This window comes from Phoca vitulina, unplaced genomic scaffold (assembly GCF_004348235.1).
Source record: "Phoca vitulina isolate PV1807 unplaced genomic scaffold, GSC_HSeal_1.0 scaffold26, whole genome shotgun sequence".
Classification (NCBI taxonomy): Eukaryota; Metazoa; Chordata; class Mammalia; order Carnivora; family Phocidae; genus Phoca; species Phoca vitulina.
Window position 1 is genome coordinate 1126546 of NW_022589729.1, and position 12331 is coordinate 1138876.

A 12331-nucleotide genomic window follows, 5' to 3' on the forward strand; every position below is an offset into this window, starting at 1 on the left:
GGGCAGATTTCTTCCCGTGTTACTTTTGAGAAGACAAGAAAAAAGTAAGTGCTGAGTGAAGTCAAACCCATCTGAGCTGTAACTTCAGAGTGAAGCTGAAATAAAATTTTGAGACAAAAGTTGCAAGTTTATTTCTAACCCTTACTGACAGAGGTTACCTCTGACATTCCTCTTTTGAAAAAGATACCTGGAAGAGGTATTTGAAAAAGAAAATTGGATCCTACAAGGGAGAAGTGAAATGCAAAAGGAATAATGAGTAAAAATATTTGCAAACACGTAGATAAGCCTTCAACTTTGACTTTATAAAACAATAATAAAAATGCCTAGTTTCAGAAGGAAAAAAGGCAAGGTGTCAATATGCAAGCTGGGGGAGTTGACTAAAGATATTCAAGACATCAGGGGCACTTTTATGGTTCAGTTGGTTAGGTGGCTGACTTGGTTTCAGCTCAGGTCATGATCTCGGGGTCCTGGGATTGAGCCCTGCGTGGGGCTCCATGCTCAGTGAGGAGTCTGCTTCAGATTCTCTCTCTTTCTCTCCCTCTGCCCCTCCCCCTACTCATGCACATTCTTTCTCTCTCAAATAATAAATAAATCTTTAAAAAAAGATATTCAAGATACCACTCAGAAGAAAGAGATTTTGGTTAACTTTATTTTTTTTAAAGATTTTATTTATTAGAGAGAGAGAGAGAGAGAGAGTGAGCACGAACAGGCAGAGGGAGAGGGAGAAGCAGACTCCCTGCTGAGCAGGGAGCCCGACACGGGGCTCTATCCCAGGACCCTAAGATCATGACCTGAGCCAAAGGCAGATGCTTAACCAACTGAGCCACCCAGGCGCCCCTTTGGTTAGCTTTAGACAAAATATCTAAGGTACCTATTAGACTTTTAATGGCAACCTTATGATGCACAAATAGGATATACAATTTCCAGATCAAAAGTGGTTTAAAAAAAGGAACACCCATGGGACGCCTGGGTGGCTCAGTCGTTAAGCGTCTGCCTTCAGCTCAGATCATGATCCCAGGCTCCTGGGATCGAGTCCCACATTGAGCTCCCTGCTTGGGGGGAAGCCTGCTTCTTCCTCTCCCACTACCCCTGCTTGTGTTTCCTCTCTCGCTGTGTCTCTCTCTCTGTCAAATAGATAAATGGAATCTTTAAAAAAAAAAAAAAAAAAAAAGGAACACCCAAGCCATCCAAAAAAGGATGGAAAAGGGGAGAAGGGTAGGATACATAGAAAAAAATAAGAATAATCAAATTAGATCTTTAAAATATATTTAAACAGGTCAAAATGAATACAAATGGGATAAACAAGGTAGTTAAAGACTAATTATCAGAGTGGGTTAAAAAAATTTTTTTTTGACAACAACTCCTAAAATGTGAGAGTATATAGAGATTGAAAGTAGGAAGTTGAGAAAATGTACGCCCAGCAAATCTAATGGAAGTCAGTGAGGCTGCATAGGGATGCAAATACCAGATAAAATAGACTTCAAAGCAAAAGCATTTTTAAGGACTGAGTTCATGCCAAACGACAAGGTAAAACACCATGAAGTTAGTATAATTATAAACCTGTGTGTATCTTTAATGCTTAAAATATAAAAGGCAGAAGTTTACAGAATTACAAGGAGAAATTGGCAATTTCACAATTTTAATGATTTTAATAGACCTCACTTAATGGTTTTAATCACACAAAAATTCAGTAAGCATATGGAAGATAAGAACACAATAAGCTCTTTCTGATGAATATGTACAAGGAACTCACCATTGCAGAGAACCTTATTCCTTTCAAATCCACATGGAACAATTTAAGAACTAATCAAACATTAAGACCTCAAAGTAAGTCTCAGCAAATATTAAAGAATGTATATTATTTGAACCATGTTCTCTGACCACAGTGCATTTACAAGAAGGTAACAACAACAACCACAAGAAAGAAAAAGAAAACCTAAATACTTGCTGCATACATAAATGTATGAACAATGGATTAAATGAAAGTTTATTTGAATAAAAATACCTTGCTCTTTGATCTCTGTTTTATAGCCTTAATCAACTGTTTTATTGTAGCCACATTAAAAAGGAAACAAACCAACTAGATGACAATTCACACTCTTGATTTGGAATGGTGTTGGGAGTACCAAGCCAGAGTTTACTGAGGCTCTGCTATTACTGTCCTCTTAGAAATCACCTTGTGCTAATACATATAATTACTTCTCAAGGGAAAGACTTAAAAAGTACTAAGAACAACCTGAGTGTAGAATGAGCCTTATTCCTAGTAATGAAACTCCACCAAAAAAAAAAAAAAAAAAATTCCATGTTTTTTATTTGGCACCTGAAAATCTGAGTTATTTCCATTATCTGATAAGTCGCATGTTTTTTATAGTTATGGAATAGAGACAAGGGTTGGTTGATGATGGAAAGTAACATACTGGGTTAGAGAGAGCCTGTCTCACCATCCCTTGAGGTTATTCCTTGCTATCTAATTTGACTCCTGCTTCAAGGACAGGAATTCTGGAAGGTTTTATGGAGGATTTGTAGTGGGAAAGAAAAGTCCCAGAGACTTGATGTTCAAGAAACACACATTTTTGTTGTTGTTAGTGATTCACAAATGGGTTTAAATGTGGATAGGTGTCCTAGATACAGCTTTAGATAGAGGCAAGGCATAGATTTCTTTCTTCCTTTGGCTAGGAAGTACCTCTATCCCATTCTTTTCTATTTAACAACTCCGGAATGATACTATATTCTCTATGTCTTTGATTGCAAAATGATTTCCATTTATAACTATCATTTACATTCTGTAATTGAAAAGAAAGCATGTTTGCAAGCACACATTTTCTCATTTCTGAGACTTTTAGAAAGGAAAAATGATTTTTTTTATTTTGTGGACTATGAGTAAATATAAAATATTTAAAAAGATATAATACCAACAATCTTATCACGTGCATTAGTTCTGAGCCAGGCTGGATGGATGGGGATTTGAAAAGAACAGATATGAGGGATAGGAGGGAAGGAAAAGAAAGGAGGGAGTAGTTGATTTCAAGGCAGTACTTCTCCCTTTCCCCTCCTTACAACTGGAGGTTAAGCTCATTCCAGAGAGATTTACAGAGAAGCGGATGTTCTCTGTTATAAAGAGCTAAGGATAAGTCATTTTATTTGTGGCCATCTATGAGAATTCAGGCACACGGAGGGAATCAGAGCTAGATTTTCAAGTTCAGAGTAGAAATGGATGAGAAAAATAGTACATCACCAGCCAGAGACAGAGTTGGCAGATTATTCGTAAGGGACTGGATCAAACATTGTACAGGAATAGGGTTATCACAACCAATCTGTTCTTCTGAGTGTCCAGAAACGGAAATATCTACAACGGAACAAAAATCAAGGTGAAAACATTGGAGTTGTTGAAAGCACAATAGAGACATGGACAAAAGGATAATATTATGACAACTACCCTTTACATCATACAGCAATTTAATGGCATAAATAAATGACATTGCAAGCATCCCAAGTTCTGTCCTGACTCCTCTGCCACTTTCAAGTTGAAGTTGAAGCCAAGTCTCTGGGAATACAAGCAACTCGGTCTTTCTTACCTGGTGTGGGTGGGCTCCAATGCCCTGCCGCTTCCTGGAGCTCAGTTTTCTCCAGCTGTCATTCCCAGAGTATAATGAGCACCGAACCTACAAGATCCAGACCCTTCCCTCCTCTCTACAGGGGTGAGCTCTTCATGGAACAACCACACCCCTGAGCTTCTACTCTTTCTTCCCTCACGGGGCACCCCTGAGCCCTGGACCTTTCATATCGAGACTATGGGACTGGCCCCGGAATGGGACTATCTGATTTCCCGGAGTTTTAGAGCTGTCAAATACTAATCTCTTGCCCCCAGAGGAGTTGAAGTGGCAGAAAGGTAGGGGCTGAGTTCCACTTGGATCAATGACATCTCTGAATCATCCAGCAATCCAAATTTCAAACAGCCAAACAAATTGGTATCAGTGGTTTATTCAAAATAATTTTGGGACAACAGGCTAGTAATCAAAAGAAGTTGGAGTCGTTCTTACTTCATTGATGTGTAGGCAGAATTCAAAATATGCCCCCTGATCTTTGCCCAGAGTGACTCTCTTGTTTGTGTTATCTTTGTGGCACAGTTGACCTTATGATAGGGAGATTATCCCAGATTTTTGAAACAGGCCCAGTGTAATCACATGAGCCTTTAAAAGCAGAAGACAGATAGCAGAGCTCAAGTCAGAGAAATTTGAAGTCACAGTAGATGCTGTCCTGTGGCCTTTCGAGAGATAAATCACCACACTGGGGAAAGGCCATGTGGCCAGAGAGGATAGGTGTCCTCTAGAAGCTGACAAACAGCAAGGAAACAGGGACCTCTCACCTACTGTGCAAGGAGCTGGAATCCTGCCTGGCCAATACCTTGATTTTAGTGCAGTGAGACCCTGAGCAGGGAATCTAATCAGGCTGTGCTGGACTTCTGACCTACACAACTGAGAGAGAATACATTTGTGTTGTCTTAAACCGCTGTTTGTGACAGTTTGTTATGGCATGCAAACAATTCGTTACATCAAAATAAATTCCAGATGGATCAAGGAGGAATGAATATAATTACAAAATAATTAAAACTTCTGTACAATAAATTATCATAAATAAAACCGAAACAAAATACGAACAACAAGCTGGGAAAAAATATCTGGAACACATTTTGAGAGTCAGTGGGGTAATTAACCTAATGCTTAAAGAATGTCCATAAATCAGTGGTAAATTCTAAAGATGCTTAATCTCACCCGTAATAAAATGAACTCAAAACTACGTGAGTTATCACCTTTTCACTGATCATATTAGCAAACATCAAAAAGTTTTGTTTGCATGTGAAAGAACAGGCAGACAGTCATTTTTAAAATAAAGATTGTATTTACTTATTTAAGAGAAAGAGCACATGCGGTGTGGGGGGAGTGGGCAGAGGGAAAGGGACAAGCAGAGAGCTGATGCGGGGCTGGATCCCAGGACCCCGGGATCATGACCTGAGTTGAAGGTAGACACTTAACCAACTGAGCCACCCAGGCATCCCAGAACAGGCATTTTTATTTAATATTGCTTGTGATGTAAATCGTTTACTCCTTTGAAGAGCAATTTGAGACTATCTGTCAAAGTTTAACATGCACATTTCATTAGCAACTCTACTTTTTCAAATTTATCCTAAAGATACAACTCATAAATATGTACAAAGATATCCATACAGGGCCCCCATCACTGTGCTAAAACTGTTAGTGCTGAGTGCGCTTCAGAACTTAAAATTGCTTGGATTTAGAAAGATAAGTCCGTGCATACAACACAGTATTTTTTGTTAACAACTCTAGTGGGAGTTGGGATAACAACCTGTAATCAAACCCAGTAATATGTCAGCAAAAAGATATATGAATTCACATTAAGTAGTATAAAGACTATAAATAGCTTCACATTCGTTCAGCTATAGTTTAGCTGCCAAATGACTGTGCCAAAAATTTGAGAAGACTTTCAGTTTTTTAAGCTGTTTGAGCTTTAGAATCGCAGACAAGGGATTTTAGACAAGAACATTCATTGCAGCTTTTTTTTTTTTTGTCCTGCAACAGCAAAAGAGTAGAAAGAACTTAAACATCTTTATCCAGCCGCAAGGGTACTGGATAAAGAATGATGTCATAGCCATAAAAATGTTAGAAAAATATTTAAAGTCATAAAAATTTATTAAAAAGAAGTAAAAAGAATATAAGTAGGAATATATGGGTTGATGTTATTAAGTGAATAAAAACAAGATGCTGTGAAGTGTGTCTATTTTGCTTCCATTTGTGTTACACACACACACACACACACACACACACACACACACACACACAGAATCTCGAAGCACTGAAAGAAACCAAGGTTTTATGACAGTGACTGGTTGTTCTGGGAAGCTGAACTAGACAAGTGCTTTCCTCTGCATTTCTCTTGCACTGAATTTGAAGTTTATATGTTTTATTTTATTTTATTTTATTTTTTTTATTTATTTGACAGAGAGATAGAGAGCACAAGTAGGCAGAGAGGCAGGCAGAGGGAGAGGGAGAAGCAGGCTCCCTGCCGAGCAGGGAGCCTGATGCGGGGCTCGATCCCAGGACCCTGGGATCATGACCTGAGCCGAAGGCAGCCGCTTAACCAGCTGAGCCACCCAGGTGCCCCTGTTTTATTTTATTTTTAATTGCCAGCATGTATTACTCAAAAAGAAAAAAAATCTCTAGGATATTAAACGGTTCGTTCAGATTTCTCTGCCTCCAGGCATCCTACATTGGGTGGCCACCTCCTCTGATGGGCGGTATTTGGGAAGACGGCCCTGAGAAGCAGAGAAAAAGTGATGGGGGGGGGATGGATTGAAATATTTTCTAGAGGTTCCGTGTTAACTGCACGCCGTTGAAGTGGATCACCTCTTCTACACCATGAAAGTATATATCCTGTTATAGTACATACAGTTCCTTACCAAAACCCAGATTACTTCCCGCGTCAGCCGGATGAAGACAAATGGAGAGTTTTCTGGAGGGTGACTGCAATTTAGAGGGTCGTGGCAATGGAGGGAAAGTGGAGGAGATGCCGGATTGGAACGTGGACTCAAAAATGACACACTGGCTCGACGTCTCCATTCAAAACGAAGCGAAAGAGCAAGTGGACTAATGATTCAGAATGTTAGCTCGTGGGAGCAAAGCTCTGGGAACAGCTCGAGCCTGTGGCGGAGGACGCGTGCACAGGCCACGGGAGGCTGCGCGCACCCAGGTGCAGACCCAGGCGCCAGGTGGCCGGAGGGGCCACACCCGCCGCGCGTCTCGGCCAGGAGGGGTCGCCCTCCCGCCGGGTGCGGCGCGGGGCACGTGGGGCACAGGTGCAGGGGGCGGAGACCCCGGGCTGCGCCGTGGGCGGGGCCGCAGGATCCGTCGCGGGTGGAAATCAATTCTGGAAAACCGCGCGGTGTGGTCCCGCCGCGGGGTACTCGCCCTTCGTGCCCGCCGCGCCGGTGAGGAGGGTGGTCTGGGTCACGCGGCGAGCAGGTGAGCCCCTCCCCGCGGGCCCCACCGGAGGCACCTGCAGGCTGCACCCCAGGCGGCTGCCACCCGGCCCCCCAGCTCGGCCCCCAACGGCTCCTCGCGCGGGGGCTCAGGGAGCGCGCAGTTGAATGAAGCCCGATTCAGCCGCCACCGGAGCCCCCGCCACGCAGATCCGAGCTGTGATCCAGGTGTGATGGACAAGAGCAGCCACCCTCTCGGACTCCGACTCGGCTCAGAGCCCCAGCAGGGAGGCCTGACCCCCGAGGCCAGGCGGTGGTTTCCCGTTGGGTGACGTGTACGCTTCTCTCCCAGCTATCTAGTGGGATAGAAACTGGGGAAGCTTGTGCTGAGCGCTCGGTGGTATCTGTCAATTCTTGTTCGATCACTAACCGATTGCAGGGAAGAACTCCGTACCTTTTGAACATGGACAGGATCGAAGACAACCCGAACGCCCGTGCCTTGTCATGCTGGCTCTGTTCTGGATGTTTCTTCCTTGCCCTTCCAGTGCAGGGCCATGGAGAGAAAAGGCTTTAGACATCAAGCAATACATTTTGTTACTTTTGGAGTCCAATTTATAGTCTCTGCGGGTGCTAGATTTAAAGGGTTCAATGGAAATTACACAGCACTGATCATATTTACCTACACTCTGTATTAACTGGAACGGCTCTTCAGTGCAGGAGAGCACCTTGGCGGCGCCCAGCGAATCCTCGCCCTTCCCTCCCCTCCCCTCCCCCCAACAACTCGAGAGCTAGTAAGCCATAGAGTCAGGGTTCAAACCCAGCCAGTCTAGTTCCACATGCTGTACTCCTAACTACTGCACTAAAAAATAAGTCCTTTCTCATGACAGCATGGGATGTGCAGCTTATCCTTGTGTGTGTGTGTGTGTGTGTGTGTGTGTGTGTGAATGAATGTGAAAAAAGGCGTTAGATTCGGGGCTCACAAAGCTGCCGAAGGGAATGTTTCACAGCATGTGTTAGAGCATGTTTAAACATTTGTCACTGTGTGGGATGGAGGGGGGAAGATATATTTAATAAGTCACGGCTATTGTCATTTAAACACACAGTCCCGTTCGCGCCATCGGGACGCCTGCGTCCTTGGGCACCCACTCTTCCTAGCATCTCCTTCCTGGTCCCTATTTTGATTTCCTGCATTCTTCCTTCGGAAATTCCAATGGGTTCAAGGAAAAGAGTGTCACAAAGCCAAACACAGGCTTAATTACACTGAGCTCCTCTTCTTAACACTAGCTATTTGCTCATACTGACTGAAAAATGAATTCATTCAGACATCCATGCAGGAAATATAGGTTGTTCGCTCCTAACTGTGATTACACTTAGTTATGATACCATACTTGCCCCTAAAGGACTCAAAAACTGCTTGAGAAAATACAAAGTAGATAATGTGGGTCATGGGGCTACTGTCTTTACACCTGCTATTGATGGATTTCATCCCCCTCGGTTCTTGGTTCTCGGTTCTCGGTTGCAAGAGGAGAACTAGCCTTAGGATAAACTCAGTGGAGAAATGGAACCGGAAGACTCCCCTTTGTTGCCAATATCCTGAGGAAGTGCTTATTAGAGCTTGGGCTCCTGCCTCCCTTTCACTAAGGGATTTTTGAGGTTTTAACAAAAATCTCTCCTTGGGCTCCTGACTGGAGTGCAAATGGTCAAAGTCAGGTTTTTGAACCTGAGAAAAAATACCCCTACCTGACACCATCCCAAAGTGAGGGTGTAAAAGGTCAAGCGAGGGTGGAGGGGGTGAGTCCCAGGGAAAGGTTGTCATGAGGAGACATGGCGTCTCATGTGGCTGAGGGAGGAGCAAGGGTGCCGACTTGCAAGGCGGTAAACATCAAGATTGATTGGAAGTCCTTAAGGGTCTTCCCTTCAAGAGAGGTCCCTTCAACAAGAGCTTGCAAATGTATCTGGATGGAAGGTAGACTGTTGAACCTGATGATCCTGGGCGCCACCCTCTTTGGCCGTCTACTTTTGAAGAGAACAGTGCTTTCCCCTTGTTTGGGAGGGGGGCGTAACCTTGTTTCTCTAGTCGCAGCTAACAATACCACGTTGGTGTTTTACTTACAGCCTGGAGATTACACGATGCATAACTAAATGCTGGAATCCTGCTTAATCCTCTGCTGAACATGAAAGCGTTTTTCTCTGACCTCTTCTCAAGGTAACTTCGACTTTCTAGATGTATTCAGTGGAGTCAAAGTCTACTGTTCTGCCTAGTTTTGTCCTTGAAGTATGAAATAGTGGTGGCAAAACATAAGGGGACACGGAATAGGATGAATAGGTAGAAATTGGTATTGCATATTATGAAAGGAAAATTGCTATTATGAGAAATGCTGCTGGGCACGGAGGTTTTAATACGATTCAAAGTCTCCAGGACGCTACAAAAATTGGATTGTTTTTCAGGATAGAATAGGAAATTAGACATGGAACAAATGAATGTGTCAGGGTCTTCCTTCTTTACAAAAATCAGTCAAACAAAAAACTCTTTATTACTCCATTGCCCCAGTCCATGGACTACTCTGCTGTTTTGCTCTGCTTTGCAGCAAAGCTCAAGAAGATCTGTCTTGAATGTCTGTCTTCAAGGCTCCTCCTCCCTTCCCCCTTAAATCCACTTCAGTCAGACTTTTGCTCTCACCTCTGTACCAAAAACAGCTCTTAGCATCACAACAAAGACCTTCACTGCTATTTGGAATGTCTTCACCTTAACTGAGCCATCAGTAAGCGCTGACACCGTGGGTCACTTCTACCTTATTCAAACACGTTCTCGCAGAGCTTCCTGATTGTCCTCCTACCTGCCGATTGTTCCTTTCCCCCTTGGCATCCAGATTACAGTGAGTGTAATATAAATGTTGGGGTTCTCTGGGGGCAGTTCTTAGTCCTTGTGGTTTGTATACACCTCTAGATCCACACTGCCCCTGTCTACTCTGTTGTGTGGCCGGAGACGCTGCCATTATCAATGATCAACCACACCCCCCCGCCATCTTGGCTTCCAGTTGGTTTTAGCCATCGGAAGGAGGAGGTAGAGATGGCAAGATGGGAGGAAAGGAAGGCTGGAGTATTTCCTTCCTGGGCCCCTCCCTGCTAGGCCAATGTTCGGAAGAGGCTCTGTATTACCTACCGGAGGCCACAGTGCCAGCCAGGGGCCCCCTTAGAGCTCTAGCTGCAGCCATGGTTCTCTCTCTCTCTCTCTCTCTGGATTCTGTTCTTCTTGCCTTTCACTTAGGAAATGCCGAGGATTTTAGGAGCTCTGTGCCAAGAACGGGGGACAAAGGCCAAATGTGTATGTCTTACTATTAATCACAGTATCACCTTACCGTGTCTACAAGTGAGCTGGTTTTCAAGATCCAGTTTTGTTTGTTGTGTGTCCTTGGTTTCTAGAGCTGGAACATGGCCTATGTCACCCTGACTGTCCATCTCAGCTCATCTGGATGTCATCCTGAGGCGCCGTGAAATCTCACCTCAGTCTTGAGGAACCCCGCACCGCAAAGGCCACGATGGAGCCTTATGGCTCTTCCACATACACCACTGACTGACTGTGGCTTTCAACAAGGACTTGGACCAACAGGTGCGGCCTGTTTTGGTGATATGGAAATGGCAGGGAAAGAGTCTCTTTATTACTGTTGAATTCCTGATCATGAGACTGACCGCCCGATAATCGCCCTCGTTTCAGAAAGAACATTACAGACACTTGAGCAGAATTGGTGTGAGGACAAGGTAGAATCCAAGTGTGGCTAGTTGGCACGAAGGAACATTCTGGAGCAGTGGAAAGGAGTTCATGGCTCTCTACTTACATGTAGCTCTTGGCATTCTGAAGCTCTCCTGGGGCATCTTATTTATCTAATGAATGATAATAAAGCAATAGCTATCTGCGATGGCACTGTTCTGGACTCTTTATCTGTAATTAGCTCATAAGCCTGCGAGGCAGCTTATGAATATCTCCCTATTCCAGAGGAGGTGACTAAGACACAGAGAGGACACTACTTACCTAAGGTCACACGTTGGGGTCTGAGGCATTAATAAGCCCCTGCTCACCGTTCCTTCCAGTTCACACACTGAGTAACAGGCACACAGGGATTCCCAGATTAACTTTATTTCTGGCAAAACTGGACCTGAGGCTAAAAGTAGATTTTCCGAGTCCTTTCTCTGTGAACTGAGATTACCCTGCGTGGATGCAGGTCTTCAGCCTTCCCCCTGGTGGCAGAGCCTGCCTTACGTGTGCGGGCAGGAAAGAGAAGAGTTTATGCTGCTTGTGGGCAAGCCAGCTCTGAAAGAGCTGAGCACACCTGCTCATTCCATTTGCTTAATCTCACCTAGGAGCCATCCCTCCTTCCACGGGGAGGTCTGGAAACTTCTGAGCAATGTCATGGGGCCCCATGTTATGGAGCCTTTGGAAACTTTGGGTATACACATGTGAGAGAAAAGAGTGGAAAAGGCCATAATGTATTCTTATGGAAATCGTTTCGACCTCAGAGGCTCTCTGAGTGAGTTTCCTGGATCAGTGGAACCATTGTTCCATTCCTTCAAGAACCATTGTTCTAGCACGAACTACTGCTTCTTGGTGTTTTCTCTAGGTTCACCAGGGAAACTTTTGCTCCCAGAAAGTTCTGGAAGCGGTCAGAACAGTGGGTGTAACTAAATTATAATGAGGGGCCCAACTAGGCTGTGACTTCCTGCTTCGTTCTTTTTTATCTAATATTGATTGATCTGTTGGAGACCCCGAGTTTTAGTTCTGAGATTTCCCCACCTAGGGACTTCGTGTGTTAGTTCTAAAAATAAGATAGAAACACAGCTCTCTCAGCTCTTCTGAGCTCTCCTTGAGATAGGACTCATTACTCTTTTTGGGGGAAGTTCTGGGTCAATATTTATAAAATGCTTAGAACAGTATCTGGCATCCATTAGCTACTGTTATATTAGTGTTTATTAAAATAAATAAATAATAAATAAATAATGAGTTGCCAAGGGCCGTGATGTTGAGTCTAAGGCTATTTACCTGATCTTCCCCAGAGCACATTATGAGCTTCTTACTTAACCACATAAGGAGCTCGATAGGAGTTGTGCTATAAGGGATAACAGACTTCTTTCTGTCCTGCTGACTAGGGGAAGAAAGGCAGTAGGCTTTTTTTATTTGGGGCATAGGTCAAACATGGGCTCCCTCTCATACATTGGCATTTTCTGGTCCTCATTTAATGAATAAAATTAAGATGAAAGTAATTTGTTACTGAAAATAATTATTATAAGTTTACATATGATAGTTATTATATAATGTAATTATGTAGACTCCTATAATATATG